The sequence below is a fragment of the Leguminivora glycinivorella genome, chromosome 14, assembly GCF_023078275.1.
Source record: "Leguminivora glycinivorella isolate SPB_JAAS2020 chromosome 14, LegGlyc_1.1, whole genome shotgun sequence".
NCBI lineage: Eukaryota > Metazoa > Arthropoda > Insecta > Lepidoptera > Tortricidae > Leguminivora > Leguminivora glycinivorella.
This window is the reverse complement of record NC_062984.1, coordinates 13,808,256-13,823,159: the sequence shown is the minus strand read 5'-3', so window position 1 is coordinate 13,823,159 and position 14,904 is coordinate 13,808,256. Positions and strand designations below refer to the sequence as shown.

Here is a 14,904-nt window from a genome sequence, read left to right as displayed (position 1 = left end):
GGGTGATTGATGCTGCTCGCGCGCCTAATCAGACCACTTTACATCGTGAAATTGCACCGCAGGGTACTACCAAATTTCTTATTGTCACGTAGTACTTATGTTACTTGAAATAACGACAAACGTATTATATGTTCCGCTGAACAAATGTAGCTACGGATGTTTAGATTGATGTTAAGAGGGATACTTACATGAAAACGTTTAACAGAGAAAGCTACGTTACATACATGGTTACTATATGAGATTTGTTTGCTATTCGTATTACAGGGCCCCCATGTTACGTATGAACGCTGAAAGCACTCGTACGCATCTTCAAATTAACGAGTGATTTCTTGAAGGTTCACAACTATCTACACAACATGCGGCTCAATGCTGATAAATAAAGCAAATCACGCCAACTACAATTATCTAAGTATTTCGCTTCTATTATCGTTTAGTTAGGAGAAGCGACGTATTTTCATGTTAACTAACGGAGTCACAGCACGGCCCTTTGACATGACGTAACAATCTACAGGCACCAGGCTCCGCTCATTTATACAGCCGATGCCTGAAAGTTTGACTTGGTTGATAATTAATCACGAAGACATAAAGTTTTCTCCCCAAAAGGTCTTGTTTCCAAACCGACGAGCTAAGGACAACCAAATTGAGTTTTGATAAGGTAAACGAGGGCTGATTCTACGTAACCGGTGGCGATGGCACGTTACGTAACACGTCTTTTATGTTTATATAATATATTGTAATGGGTAAAATGAGAATGCTTCAGTTCTTAGATAATTAAAGCATTTTCACATTAAGTATTGTACAAATGTGATAAAGCTTTCACGGTATCACCACACCACACTAATCGATGCCTTATTTTAGTATCGTACTTACATTATATATATCGGAGTAAATAGATGACGTGACGTTAAATATATTTAGTCAATGTTCAAGCTTGAGTAACGTAAAGTAGACATGAAGTATTTGTCTTAGATATACCTAGATCTTCATTTTTACTATGACGTGGACACAGATCTTTTTAACATCTAAAGATTATTATTATTACGTAAGTATATTTTAATATTTGATTGCTTACGCCAATTCGTAAATAACTTAATCGTCAGTTCGTAACGAACCAGTATAAATAACTAAACACAATATGTGTTATATAGAAAGGTTAATTTATCCCCGAATCGTAATGTGGACTCAATGGCTCGAACCGAAACAAAGACAAGAATAATTCGATAAATTCGATACGTATAAGTTACCTACATCAGCGCACAAGTTCAATCACGTACCAGCGATCGAGTACGACTACGAACTAAACGGTTTCTTGGGAGTTCTCCAATCTCTGAGCAGCGAAGGTGAATTACCTCGGACGATCGCACTCTTTGTCTTCGCGTAACTTGCAGAAGTTCCTCTCAAGTTACGCTCGCACGGGCGACAGAATCCTAAATAAACTGAGCAGCGATTAGCCAACAAGCTGTTGGAGCGATAAATTAAACTGGCAACTGCACGTAGTACTCCTAACTGTCTAAGTTGTGAACAAATTAGATTTTTTTTTTCATGAATGAACTTGAGTATTGACTTGACTGCTTTCTCATTCTGAGCTTTTTATTTAACGTATAAAGTTATTAAGTATAATGGACTTTCAGTAAGCGCTCCTGCATCTATGACATGATCGATTCTATGATAAGTTTCTCCAGAATGTTATAAATTAGTATGCGGAGAGCAAGTCTTTATTAGTCTCCACTTTGAACGTTATATTCGTCTTAATATTTTAGAGCGCACTGGTTTACGATATAAATGAGGAGTCAGTTTATTAGTTGAGTTAGGAAGCCGTAAAAGTTGGAACTAATTTTGAGTTGGTGGTTCTGACTGACTAAAAGCTCGGCCACACAATGATAGCGGTGCGCCGGACGAACGCTGGCGTTGCGCCCAGCGGACGCCGGCGGGAACTAACGAGCGCGCGCGTTCAACGCGCATTCCGCTCCGCTGACGCTACACTATCAAAACGCTTTATGTGTGGCGGAGGCTTAATTGACTTATCTAAATGAAGCAGTCATACCCCAACAGGATCGTAAACGCGGACACATTATACATACCTCTATATTTTGACAATAAAATTTGAAACTGTAGATCTGGCACATTTGCAATTTGGTTACCTACAGCGAGAAAGTAAAAAAATGTGCCTTTAGAGGTATATATATCTGTCTGATAAAGAATAAGCGATACCAAAGTAAATTTAAAATATACTTTATAATAAAAATATACGTTAATATAAAATATACTTTATAGATTTTTAATTTTATAATAAAGTTTTAACAGAGGAAAGTTCAGGCAATGGATGAATAACAATGGTGGTTAATCATGTGTTAAGAACCGATAAAGATCATAGTTAAATCGGGAATCGAGGAGCTCTGATTATTAGGAGGTTGTGCCAAAAATAAGCAAGTATTTGTTCAAAATATATATAACCCACCGTATTAGGCGCGTATATGTATAACCAGTTAACCACCATCATGGTTGTCCGTGAGTCCCAAAGTATATAGTTATGTACTAATTACCAACATTACTTTAACACATTGTGTAACGGACCACACAGTCCTCGGTTCAAATCATAAGATATAACTATAATAATTATGCTTAGAAACAAATGCATACAGAGATAAAAACTTAAAAATTGCAAATAAATAAAACGAAAACAACTTACATACGAAATGGAATTCCAACAAATTAAAAATAGAAATTCTCGGAATTAAAACCGGCACAATAGGCGTTTTAGGCACAATAGGCAAAATCGGCACAATAGGCGTTTTAGGCACAATAGGCAAAACCGGCACAATAGGCGTTTTAGGCACAACTGGCACAATCAGGCACTATTTGCCATAAAACAACACAGCGCATGCGTTAAAATCGGGACAATAAAACTCAGAGCGCAGCGTCAGAGGGATTCATTCGGCTAGGGAACGTTGAGGTGTTCACATCAGAGAGAATAAGGAGATGGGGTCATTAGTTTTCGGGAGCGTTGAAGAGAACATATTGTTATTATAAGAAGGGGAAAGTGGACTTAATGCATTCGGCTAGGGAACGTTGAGGTGTTCACATCAGAGAGAATAAGGAGATGGGGTCATTAGTTTTCGGGAGCGTTGAAGAGAACATATTGTTATTATAAGAAGGGGAAAGTGGACTTAATGCATTCGGCGAGGGAACGTTGAGGTGTTCACATCTGAGGGATAGGTAGGCAAGTATCGTTACTAGGAATCGTTGAAGGAACACATCAGGAGTTTAAGTAGGAAGCGGACTTGAGATACAAGATTGAGAGGTTGGAGACTGGCGAGAAGGTATCTTGGTAAAGTAGACTAGAAGACTACAAGTAAGTGTCCAAATTGTTTATTTTGAATGTGTTTATAGTTGTAATTTTAGATTAGTGCTATTTTTTGAAGGTGATAATTTTAAATAGTGGTACTTATTCATTTCATATGAACAAGATATTCATGAATGTTATATTTATGTGGTAATTATTTAAAGTCGTTCAAATTTCAATTTATTTATTACATACAATTAACACTAACGGTTAATTTGGAATATTATTAATTAAAATTCGGATCTGAGTATCTCTAATATGACTACTATATATAACAAATAGATACATAAAATATTACACATATTTACTTTATGTACATACACATTCTATTAGCTAGAATCTCTTTGGGTGATTAGAAGGATTTTCATACTATTGTCTCATCCTTAAGTAAGATAATTTTGCTATATCAATGAAAGTAGGATTAATAACTTTATTTATTGTTCATAACATGTAAACTTTATTAGAGTTAAAGGATAACTTGTGGGAATTAATACTAATACTAAATACTAGGGAGGCATAGGACATCTATGGATGTTAGGATCCTGTCGCTATCAAGGAGAATCATTGATATAAAAATAAGATTGTTCACAAAAGTTGAATCATTGACACTGGCCTCGAGATTGGCAGACTTTGGAATCATCATTCCATTTTCATAATATGGTTAACGATATCGTTGTCTGGGAGATCAAACAATTCTAGCATTGACTAGTGAAACACGATGTCAAGCAATGGACCACTATACTCGGAACGTGGGAAATTGCACGCATATAGAATTTATATTTTGTGATCTTGGACAACCTTCGATGGCTATGGCCGAACCAAAATATATATATATGGGATGGCGTGTGAGTCTGGGGTTTTGTCGTTCGAAAGGCTAGATCAATGAAGTATTTGTCTTAGTATCAAAAGAAGGTCAATGAATAGGCCCAATAAAGGGTATCAAAATAGATATTCTGTTTCCTTGATAGACCAGGGGTAGGCAGAGCAGTTTCTATCCTGACGGTAGAGGACTAGGTTGCAGAAACATCCCAAAACATATAAAATTATACTGGGATTAAAGGGTCCTTGATTAAATATTTGATATCTACTACTATGGTAGTACATTTTTAAGTAGTGCAAAGACACTTTACATCAGTTTACTTTTGTTCTAAGGATCTCATTTGTTCAATGTTTGATAAAACATAAATTGAATCAGCAACCTGGTTTGTCCAAATGCTCGAGCGAGGTCCTTATAATAGGCTATGTTATATTATACACCTATTATTCCTACGTATAAGGGACTCGTGGGTCGGAAACAATTAACCCCATTTTAAATAATGTCTTGTATATATTTTTAATATATTTCCTGTATTTATATTCCTTACACAATTTTACCTATCTCGCACACTCTTATCTCAACGCACTAAATTCTTTCACAAATGTCGTTCTCTCTGCTTATTATACCTCAAGTGAATATATTACTGCCTTAGTTTTATCAACTTAAATTTACCCCTAATAGCAAGTTCCTAAAGGTAAAAAGAATCTGGATTGCTACGCACAACTACGGGGTCCTACCACTTACTAGACGATCACAGTATTTGTTTTAATGGCCAATTTTTAATAGTGTATTGTTTTAATTAGGGCTAACAATTTGGACTTAAGTTAGGTAATTTAGGGTGTATTTAATTAAGGGGTAGCGGGGTGTTACAAAGTGGAGACCGTGACTGCAGGATGTAATAGACCTAAATATGTCCAATTGTTAGCATATTCAAGTGACATTTTGTCACAAAGTGTTGCTGTGAATGAGATATCCTTTTTAGGAACTTGCTATCCTTCATGCTGAAACTTTATGTTAATTTTGTATCATTCGTCTATTCTTATTAACCACTGCGTAATAGTCTAAGGGGCAATCAAGCTATTGATAGTTTTCTAAGATACGTTTCATCTTGAAGTAAGTTTTGTAAGTTTAAGGTCACTAACCTGGATTTTTAAACAAAGTTGCAATCCGATATTGAAACAGAAACATTGCACTTTGCACAACACATTTCACTCACTTTAGACATAGCTGTGTAATTTTAAAACCATTGTAGGCTTATCACTTATCTAATTAGATTTTTATTTCACTTTAATTCACTATTCAAAGAACTAATGACAGTTTGCGCTTCTAGCATAAACTAAACTTATAAACATTACCCGTTACGAACTTAGGACGCGGCTTTATACGATTATTGGAATCGCGTGTGCACATAGTATTGTATATAAACAATAACATTTAAAAAAAATATATATATAGAGTACAGACTGATAACAGTGATAACACGTGCAGAAAACTGTCATCGACTAGGGACACCGGGGATAGAAGAAAGTATTTGAGGCTATTGTAAAAATGTCAAACCAGCTGTCAATGAAACAATTCAATTGGAATGGCAAATTTAGAAAAGTTATTCGTTCTCTAGCTAATAATTATTTCTGTTACGATAATCAAGAGATTATAGCAAAAATAAATAAAACCTCAATTATATCGGTTATATTCATTTACTGGGAAAGTTGTAATAAAACAAATTAGTCGTTACTGAAAGCAATTACGCACAGATCGACTGTCTTGTGGTAATTTTGTGTCGAGGGTTCTTTAAAACGATATCATGGAAGATTATAAATACTTAGATACATCAAAATAATTTAATATTAAAACGTTGTACATGTTTTATGTTAAGGGAAACTTTACTGTTTAGTGAATCAAGATTTCCCGTTCTGTTGGTTATAATATATCTGCCAGTCTCACTAAATTAAGTAGAAATAAGCAAGGAAATACTGCTAGTATTTTAGATACTTTGCTCTATGGGCCTCTGTAGGAATTAATTTCTAACTAGATTTGGCATGTAGTATGTATGTCATGTACAAGTTGCTAGTATTGGCATGTTCTTTTGAGAAACAGAATAAGCTAAATTAATGACAGTATGCGATACACAGACTTGATTAAGTACATTTTGTCAAAATCTATTCTTCATGTGTCAACAGTGTCGCATATCATGGTAGATGTCACTTTGACAGCAAGAACACCATCATGTTCACTCTTACCTCACTATCTTCTCGCCCCTTTTCCGTGTTATCAATGATTAGTGATAAGTTGTTATCAGCTACAGAAAAACTAGGAAATAAAATGATGATTGATCTAGAGAAGCGTTAAGCTGTGAAATATCTATTGTAGCTGTGATTATACTGACAAATAGAGGTTGTTTAATCTTAAGTTGTTAATAGGGAAACTCATTGATCTGATTTTGATTTATCTTTAAATGAGATTAACAATAAAATAAATAATAGTATTCATAATCATAGGGAAACTAGTAGCAATGAGCTATTTTCATACTTACTAACAACTAAGGATTAGTTGTCTTCCACTGAAGTGTGAACAAATTATAATTACTTGAAAGAGACAAACAATCAAGTAGCTTATTGACGAGAACGTCTAGAATTTAGAACATACAATCTAGAATTTAAGCATAGTACTTAAGTGTACTCAAGTTAAGGAGTTAGGCACACCATTCATTAACCTCAGGCAAGCTTATAGCTAGGAATATTTTTATTGACAGTCAGTCTGAGTCATTATTTAAGATAGTATTCAAAGCTGTGTTAACATGAAATGATTCCCATCAGTGAACAGATTGCAGTAGCTATCACATTTAATAATTAGGGATATGGTGAATCACACACTAGCAAAATTATGAAGGAAGGTGGTAAATGAAACACCCACAAAATGCTTTATTAGTAATATTGGAAAGGTGCACAAAAAAAAAAAAAAACCCAGAGCATATATGTTCATATCGTTTCCATTAGACGGAAAAGCGCCACTCCATGCAGGAAAAATAGAATAGAGAAGTAACTTTTAGTTAGGATTATTCAGGCAACAATGGAAAAAAAAAATATTATGTTCCTCTTCTCGATGACTTTTGAAAAGTATCTTGATGTGAGACACGTTGAGTGATGATCATATTTGGTGTAGTCAGTGTAGGCGTTAGAAGTGATTGTACATGGAGAAGAATTTACACTCTTTCATTGAAACCTGGAACAAAAATGAAGGGTAAATACATTTCAGTTAAAACATTTAGAATGCAATTCCACTATTGGATGTACATTCCTTTTTTATACATACAGGTCAACAAGTCATATAATGAATTGCATTGTTTGTCAGACATCTTCATGAAGTCAGCTTCAATGATATTGTAATATTGTATTGTCATCCCACTTATTGGTTTTATAAAATTTCAGCTCTTTAGGTAACATGTAGCATGTAGCTAGTAAATATATCAACTATGGAGTAGTCTACAATATGACCCAAGGTTAGGAATAGGAAAACATAATTGCTAAGAAAAAGCTTTTTAAAAATATTAATCTCGAGATTGTGATTACACTAATTCTAGTATACTATAAAATAGAGTGAGGAAGTTGATCATAGGTTTCCTATATTTATGACTTAATTTGTCAGATTATCCGTCAGTCTGTATTTTAATTTTTTGAACCAGTTATCAGTGGATGCAGTAGGTTAGCATAGATCAATTTGACTGGTTAGGTAGATAAGCTAGACTTAAGATTTTAGACTTAGTAGTAGTGTTTGTGCCAAATATAGTGCACAGTATAATAGTTTGAATGAACAAATGGAGTCAGTCTGTAATAGACTTGCTATTATTAGAATCAGGAATAAGGGCAAATAATATAATTTACCTTAGATTAAACCAAAGAATAAAAAAATAAATAAATAAAATATTTTACCATTGTCTATGTAGATCAGACATACAAGAGCTGAGCCAGGTCAGCCTGGGAGTCATTTTGTTGCAATTGAATGTGTTTCGAGCACACACATGTTGCTCAGTCAAAGGGGCATGCAGGGGCATAGAGTTCCAATTGTACACAGCCGGGGAAGGGGCAGGACGTTGTTCCTAGTATAATGACAGCGGTGTTCAGCGTACTCTGGAAAATTTAAAAATATATTTAATAATTAAGTAGGAAATAAGTCCTAGTTATAAGCATAAGTTATAAGAATAAAATTGGCAGAGATTTTATAACTAAATAGGTATTTGATCATTTTATTAATTAGGGTCTATTTTAATTAAGGGATAAATTTCAAATTTTATCCTACTAAACTATTATCGAAACAAAGTTTATCCAAATAGAATAAAAGAGAGATAATTGACTTAACAACAACATAAAAGTTAAATAAATAAATAAAAATTGAAGGGGCATTTTTGTACAGGCCTACTTGATTACAAACTAAGCATGATTCTTATTATTGACATTCGGTAATGCTTACATTCTTCATTTATACAATTTTTGCTTAAAACCAACATTGCTTGGTCAAACTTTAAAATTCATTCAACCTCCTTGCATCATTCCGGTGTTTGCCACGGCTCATGGAAGCATGGAGTCTGCTTGACAGCTAATTCCAGGATTTGGCGTAGGCACTAATTTTCAATAGGTCTTATTGAAATTAGTCTGGGTTCCTCACGATGATTTCCTTCACTCAAAAGCAACTGGCAAATATCAGATGACAGTTCTCAAGGACAATGGGTCGCGGTTCGAACCCGTACCTTATAATTCAAGGCATACAAATAATTTTATTAACACTAGGTGAGATTAGTTAACAGATTACAGGATCATTAGACATTAAAAGTGTAACTTACATATTAGTACAGGTGATGCAAGCCGTGATCGTCGGTGCCTTGTTTACTCATGGAAGCGGTCCGTCGAAAAGGAGCTGTGAGTGGCAGGTTTGAGCTGGTGGAGCGAGGTCACGAGGGTTGCTGAAGATAGGAAGGCGTGGCGTGAGTTTGTGAAGGCCCTTTGTACCTCCGGGGTGTCTTAGGACTACAACACCCACACATAACTGGTAAGGTAGTATAGTGGCACTGGGGCTTAACTCCAAGGGGCATCTAGCACCCAATACCTGAAACATGTAAATAGGCGGACATAAGAAATAGGAAGTTGTAGGCTTACTAAAATTCTCCATCTCTAAGACCAGAATTAGAATGTTATTGTAGTGCGCTATAGGAATTAGACAATCTCTCTATTGGAAAACATTTTACCATTTTAGCAAGTCAAGGTTTAAACTAAACTATGAACTGCTTTGTGATGGACAAGTTAAATACATTATTACTTACGGCGAAAACTTGGCTAATTCCATTATGGTATCACCAAATCATCATGAAAGAAAACCACGTAGTTCCACTGGCGTCATGGGGTCATTTTATTATTGTAGCTAAAGGTTCGGTTTGTTTCATTATTGTTCATGATGTTTTCCATAATCTAAAACCAAACAAGCATTTATTTATTACATTCGTTATACACATTTTGTGTTGTATTTACCACATTACTAACAACATATATCATTACTTAGTTAATATATTACTCACTTTTTTATGATTTATAACAAATACAAGCCAGCAGGTCGATAAATTACGTAATTTTCAGTTCCAAATAATGCGTGTACGTCTGAACGGCATCCATTTTTCTTTTATTTCTGTCTGACTGACAGTAATGACGTGGCAATGACGTCAGCATAGCAAATGTTGCCATAGAAAAATCAAAAGGGCTCTATAGATCATAAGACATTTGACGGACCGGATGCGACTAAAATTTATCCAGTATGAATGGGGCTCTGCAGACTATGTGTAACGAATTGTAGAATAATAAAATAGAGACAGTGATTTGACGTTTACATTCAATCTTAATGTTTTTTTTTATATAAATATGAAATAAATAAATAAATATTGGGGACATCTTACACAGTTCAACTTAGCCCCAAACCTATCAAATTTTATACTATGGGTGCTAAGCGACGATATGCCTATTTGAATGGATAAAAACATGCTGTATACATGGAAAACATCCATGACTCATATAAATAATATATTTTGTGGAATTTCATTAAGGAAAAAAAAAATATTTTTAAAGTAAAACTTTGTTAGACATTTAGTATACTATGACAAATTAAAAGGTCAGTTGAAGAACACCAAATTTCAAACTTTCTATGTTTTGCTAAATAACGGATCGTAGAACCATATTAGTTATAAAATGACATAAATAGGTAATGCGTAGTAGTACAGGATTTACTAGCTTTTGCCCGCGGTTTCACTTGCATACTGTTCGAAACGTAATTCTTGTTCAATCGTTTACAAAACAAAGTAAGATTTCAGTTGGATCTGTAGATTTCGATGTACGGTACGGTAGCCATACTACCATCGTTGTGTAACAATGAAGCAATCGTTGCAATCATTTATTTAGAAAAATAGTACATACAATATTATGTGTAACCAAGAATCATATTTCGTCATGTTTGGAAACTTTCACTCATGTGACTTTCCATCTTTTTATGTACTACGTCAGTGGCAAACAAGCATACGGCCCGTCTGATGTAAAGCGGTTACCGTAACCTATGGACGCCTGCAACTCAAACAGTGTCACATGCGCGTTGGATAGGTTTATTAAGCTAATGGTAGTTCAGTATGTAGGTATGTGTGTATGTTTGTAACGATAATACTAGAAGATAGTTATGTCATAGAGTTAGAAGATGTTATCAGAGCAGCTAGGCGTAACAAGTTAGGTACTTGTATTATTTTTCCTACTTACAAAAGGAGAATTCTTAGCAATATTTCGTATCATCTTCCATAATTTAACTTTGCGTCTTGAACTATAGGTTGCAAAGATGTAATTAATACTTAACGGTAATTGGCATCACATACAATATTTTGGAGTTTTTCGTACAATTTTGCGTGCCGTTTGTATAGGGTTAATGCGAAAGTTAAATGTAAGACGTGATTGCATAAGGTGATTCATAAAGAAAAAAATAACATAGTCTCTGTACTTACGATATAAGTACCTATGTTTATTATTTTTAATTTCTGATCAATTTGAAAAATTGAAATAGCAACAAGAAAAAGGGAGAGCTTTTAATTATGATATTATATATTATTTTTACTGTCATTATCTAAGTAGACTTGCAGGTATGTCAGAAACAGTGAAATTGAGCGCATGAGGAAGGATGAAATCTGAACGAGTAGTATAAATGAGATTCGCATAATAGAAAGAAGAGAGGTTTAGCTAGATGAATGGATGAAGAGTCGTTTGAAGATATGAAGGGTTTCCTCATGTTTGCAAGTTTGAGAATAGTGACGGCAGTTATTGGAATTTCGAAATGGGGAAAGGGTTACACAAACTTGATACCAAAAGAGTTAGGTGTTAGGATAAATAATTTATACCTTTTACAGGTACATTCTTTTGGTAACAACATACTCTACATGCCGCTAACAAACGAACTAAACACACACCCTGTGTCTTTATGGGATAAATCAGATAATTTTGTCTGGCATATATAAAAAAAAAATGTGACTTAACATGGAATCATATTTATAAAATTGTTGATTTGATTAAAACATTGATTGTCTGATTATTCTTATAATTATACATAGGACATTATGCCGAGAAAGGAGGAAAATTATTGATTAGTATTGAGTTGTGGACTGGTTCCTTGAACTATGGGGAGAACAGTTGTCAGTGGCTACCTGAGAATAGAAAGGCTTTTTCTTTCTAGTGAAGAGATCTTTGTAAGTTCATAATATCTGTACAATGGAGATAGCGGGTTACCTGTCGGACAATGTGACTAACTACCCATATGAGGATGCAAGGATTTTACCATTAGGGTACATTTGATTCACAACCAAATGCTTTTACTGGAATGAAAATTCTGGCTGGTGGCAATTTGACTCATGTGTCTGGGTAACTATTAAGTTCATAATTCGTGCTGGATCAGTGAGGTTCTTTTGAGTATTGGTCATTTTTATTCACCACAACTATGAAAATGGGAAATTGAAAATTTCAATAACTGAATTATTTTATTGGTTATTTTCGTTTAACACAAAATGTTATTTTGAATCAAACGAAAATAAAAGGGGCAGATGTAACGGACCACACAGTCCTCGGTTCAAATCATAAGATATAACTATAATAATTATGCTTAGAAACAAATGCATACAGAGATAAAAACTTAAAAATTGCAAATAAATAAAACGAAAACAACTTACATACGAAATGGAATTCCAACAAATTAAAAATAGAAATTCTCGGAATTAAAACCGGCACAATAGGCGTTTTAGGCACAATAGGCAAAATCGGCACAATAGGCGTTTTAGGCACAATAGGCAAAACCGGCACAATAGGCGTTTTAGGCACAACTGGCACAATCAGGCACTATTTGCCATAAAACAACACAGCGCATGCGTTAAAATCGGGACAATAAAACTCAGAGCGCAGCGTCAGAGGGATTCATTCGGCTAGGGAACGTTGAGGTGTTCACATCAGAGAGAATAAGGAGATGGGGTCATTAGTTTTCGGGAGCGTTGAAGAGAACATATTGTTATTATAAGAAGGGGAAAGTGGACTTAATGCATTCGGCTAGGGAACGTTGAGGTGTTCACATCAGAGAGAATAAGGAGATGGGGTCATTAGTTTTCGGGAGCGTTGAAGAGAACATATTGTTATTATAAGAAGGGGAAAGTGGACTTAATGCATTCGGCGAGGGAACGTTGAGGTGTTCACATCTGAGGGATAGGTAGGCAAGTATCGTTACTAGGAATCGTTGAAGGAACACATCAGGAGTTTAAGTAGGAAGCGGACTTGAGATACAAGATTGAGAGGTTGGAGACTGGCGAGAAGGTATCTTGGTAAAGTAGACTAGAAGACTACAAGTAAGTGTCCAAATTGTTTATTTTGAATGTGTTTATAGTTGTAATTTTAGATTAGTGCTATTTTTTGAAGGTGATAATTTTAAATAGTGGTACTTATTCATTTCATATGAACAAGATATTCATGAATGTTATATTTATGTGGTAATTATTTAAAGTCGTTCAAATTTCAATTTATTTATTACATACAATTAACACTAACGGTTAATTTGGAATATTATTAATTAAAATTCGGATCTGAGTATCTCTAATATGACTACTATATATAACAAATAGATACATAAAATATTACACATATTTACTTTATGTACATACACATTCTATTAGCTAGAATCTCTTTGGGTGATTAGAAGGATTTTCATACTATTGTCTCATCCTTAAGTAAGATAATTTTGCTATATCAATGAAAGTAGGATTAATAACTTTATTTATTGTTCATAACATGTAAACTTTATTAGAGTTAAAGGATAACTTGTGGGAATTAATACTAATACTAAATACTAGGGAGGCATAGGACATCTATGGATGTTAGGATCCTGTCGCTATCAAGGAGAATCATTGATATAAAAATAAGATTGTTCACAAAAGTTGAATCATTGACACTGGCCTCGAGATTGGCAGACTTTGGAATCATCATTCCATTTTCATAATATGGTTAACGATATCGTTGTCTGGGAGATCAAACAATTCTAGCATTGACTAGTGAAACACGATGTCAAGCAATGGACCACTATACTCGGAACGTGGGAAATTGCACGCATATAGAATTTATATTTTGTGATCTTGGACAACCTTCGATGGCTATGGCCGAACCAAAATATATATATATGGGATGGCGTGTGAGTCTGGGGTTTTGTCGTTCGAAAGGCTAGATCAATGAAGTATTTGTCTTAGTATCAAAAGAAGGTCAATGAATAGGCCCAATAAAGGGTATCAAAATAGATATTCTGTTTCCTTGATAGACCAGGGGTAGGCAGAGCAGTTTCTATCCTGACGGTAGAGGACTAGGTTGCAGAAACATCCCAAAACATATAAAATTATACTGGGATTAAAGGGTCCTTGATTAAATATTTGATATCTACTACTATGGTAGTACATTTTTAAGTAGTGCAAAGACACTTTACATCAGTTTACTTTTGTTCTAAGGATCTCATTTGTTCAATGTTTGATAAAACATAAATTGAATCAGCAACCTGGTTTGTCCAAATGCTCGAGCGAGGTCCTTATAATAGGCTATGTTATATTATACACCTATTATTCCTACGTATAAGGGACTCGTGGGTCGGAAACAATTAACCCCATTTTAAATAATGTCTTGTATATATTTTTAATATATTTCCTGTATTTATATTCCTTACACAATTTTACCTATCTCGCACACTCTTATCTCAACGCACTAAATTCTTTCACAAATGTCGTTCTCTCTGCTTATTATACCTCAAGTGAATATATTACTGCCTTAGTTTTATCAACTTAAATTTACCCCTAATAGCAAGTTCCTAAAGGTAAAAAGAATCTGGATTGCTACGCACAACTACGGGGTCCTACCACTTACTAGACGATCACAGTATTTGTTTTAATGGCCAATTTTTAATAGTGTATTGTTTTAATTAGGGCTAACAATTTGGACTTAAGTTAGGTAATTTAGGGTGTATTTAATTAAGGGGTAGCGGGGTGTTACAATTGGACACCGCGTACCCGACACTCGGGCACTCGTAAACTTTACTCAGATGCCCGGTATACCCGGTAGTCGGGCAAGCTTTGTATCTTCGCTGCCACTGCCTGTCTTCTGATTATTATATGTACTTATGTGGTCAAAAAGTTGGTACAGTTGATTATTATATTTTATTA

General features: G+C 34.6%; 1 protein-coding gene and 1 long non-coding RNA gene across 3 annotated transcripts in view; both read right to left on the bottom strand.

Moving 5' to 3' along the window:
• The window catches only part of LOC125233106 (inactive rhomboid protein 1), a 243,103-nt gene that overhangs the window by 197,331 nt on the left and 30,868 nt on the right, over positions 1 to 14,904 (bottom strand). The window lies entirely within an intron of this gene.
• Positions 9,049 to 9,993, bottom strand: LOC125233117. The gene is made up of 3 exons (XR_007177825.1): positions 9,727 to 9,993; positions 9,475 to 9,619; positions 9,049 to 9,260 (listed from the first exon to the last, which is right to left on the bottom strand). It is a non-coding gene; the product is annotated as an uncharacterized LOC125233117 (long non-coding RNA).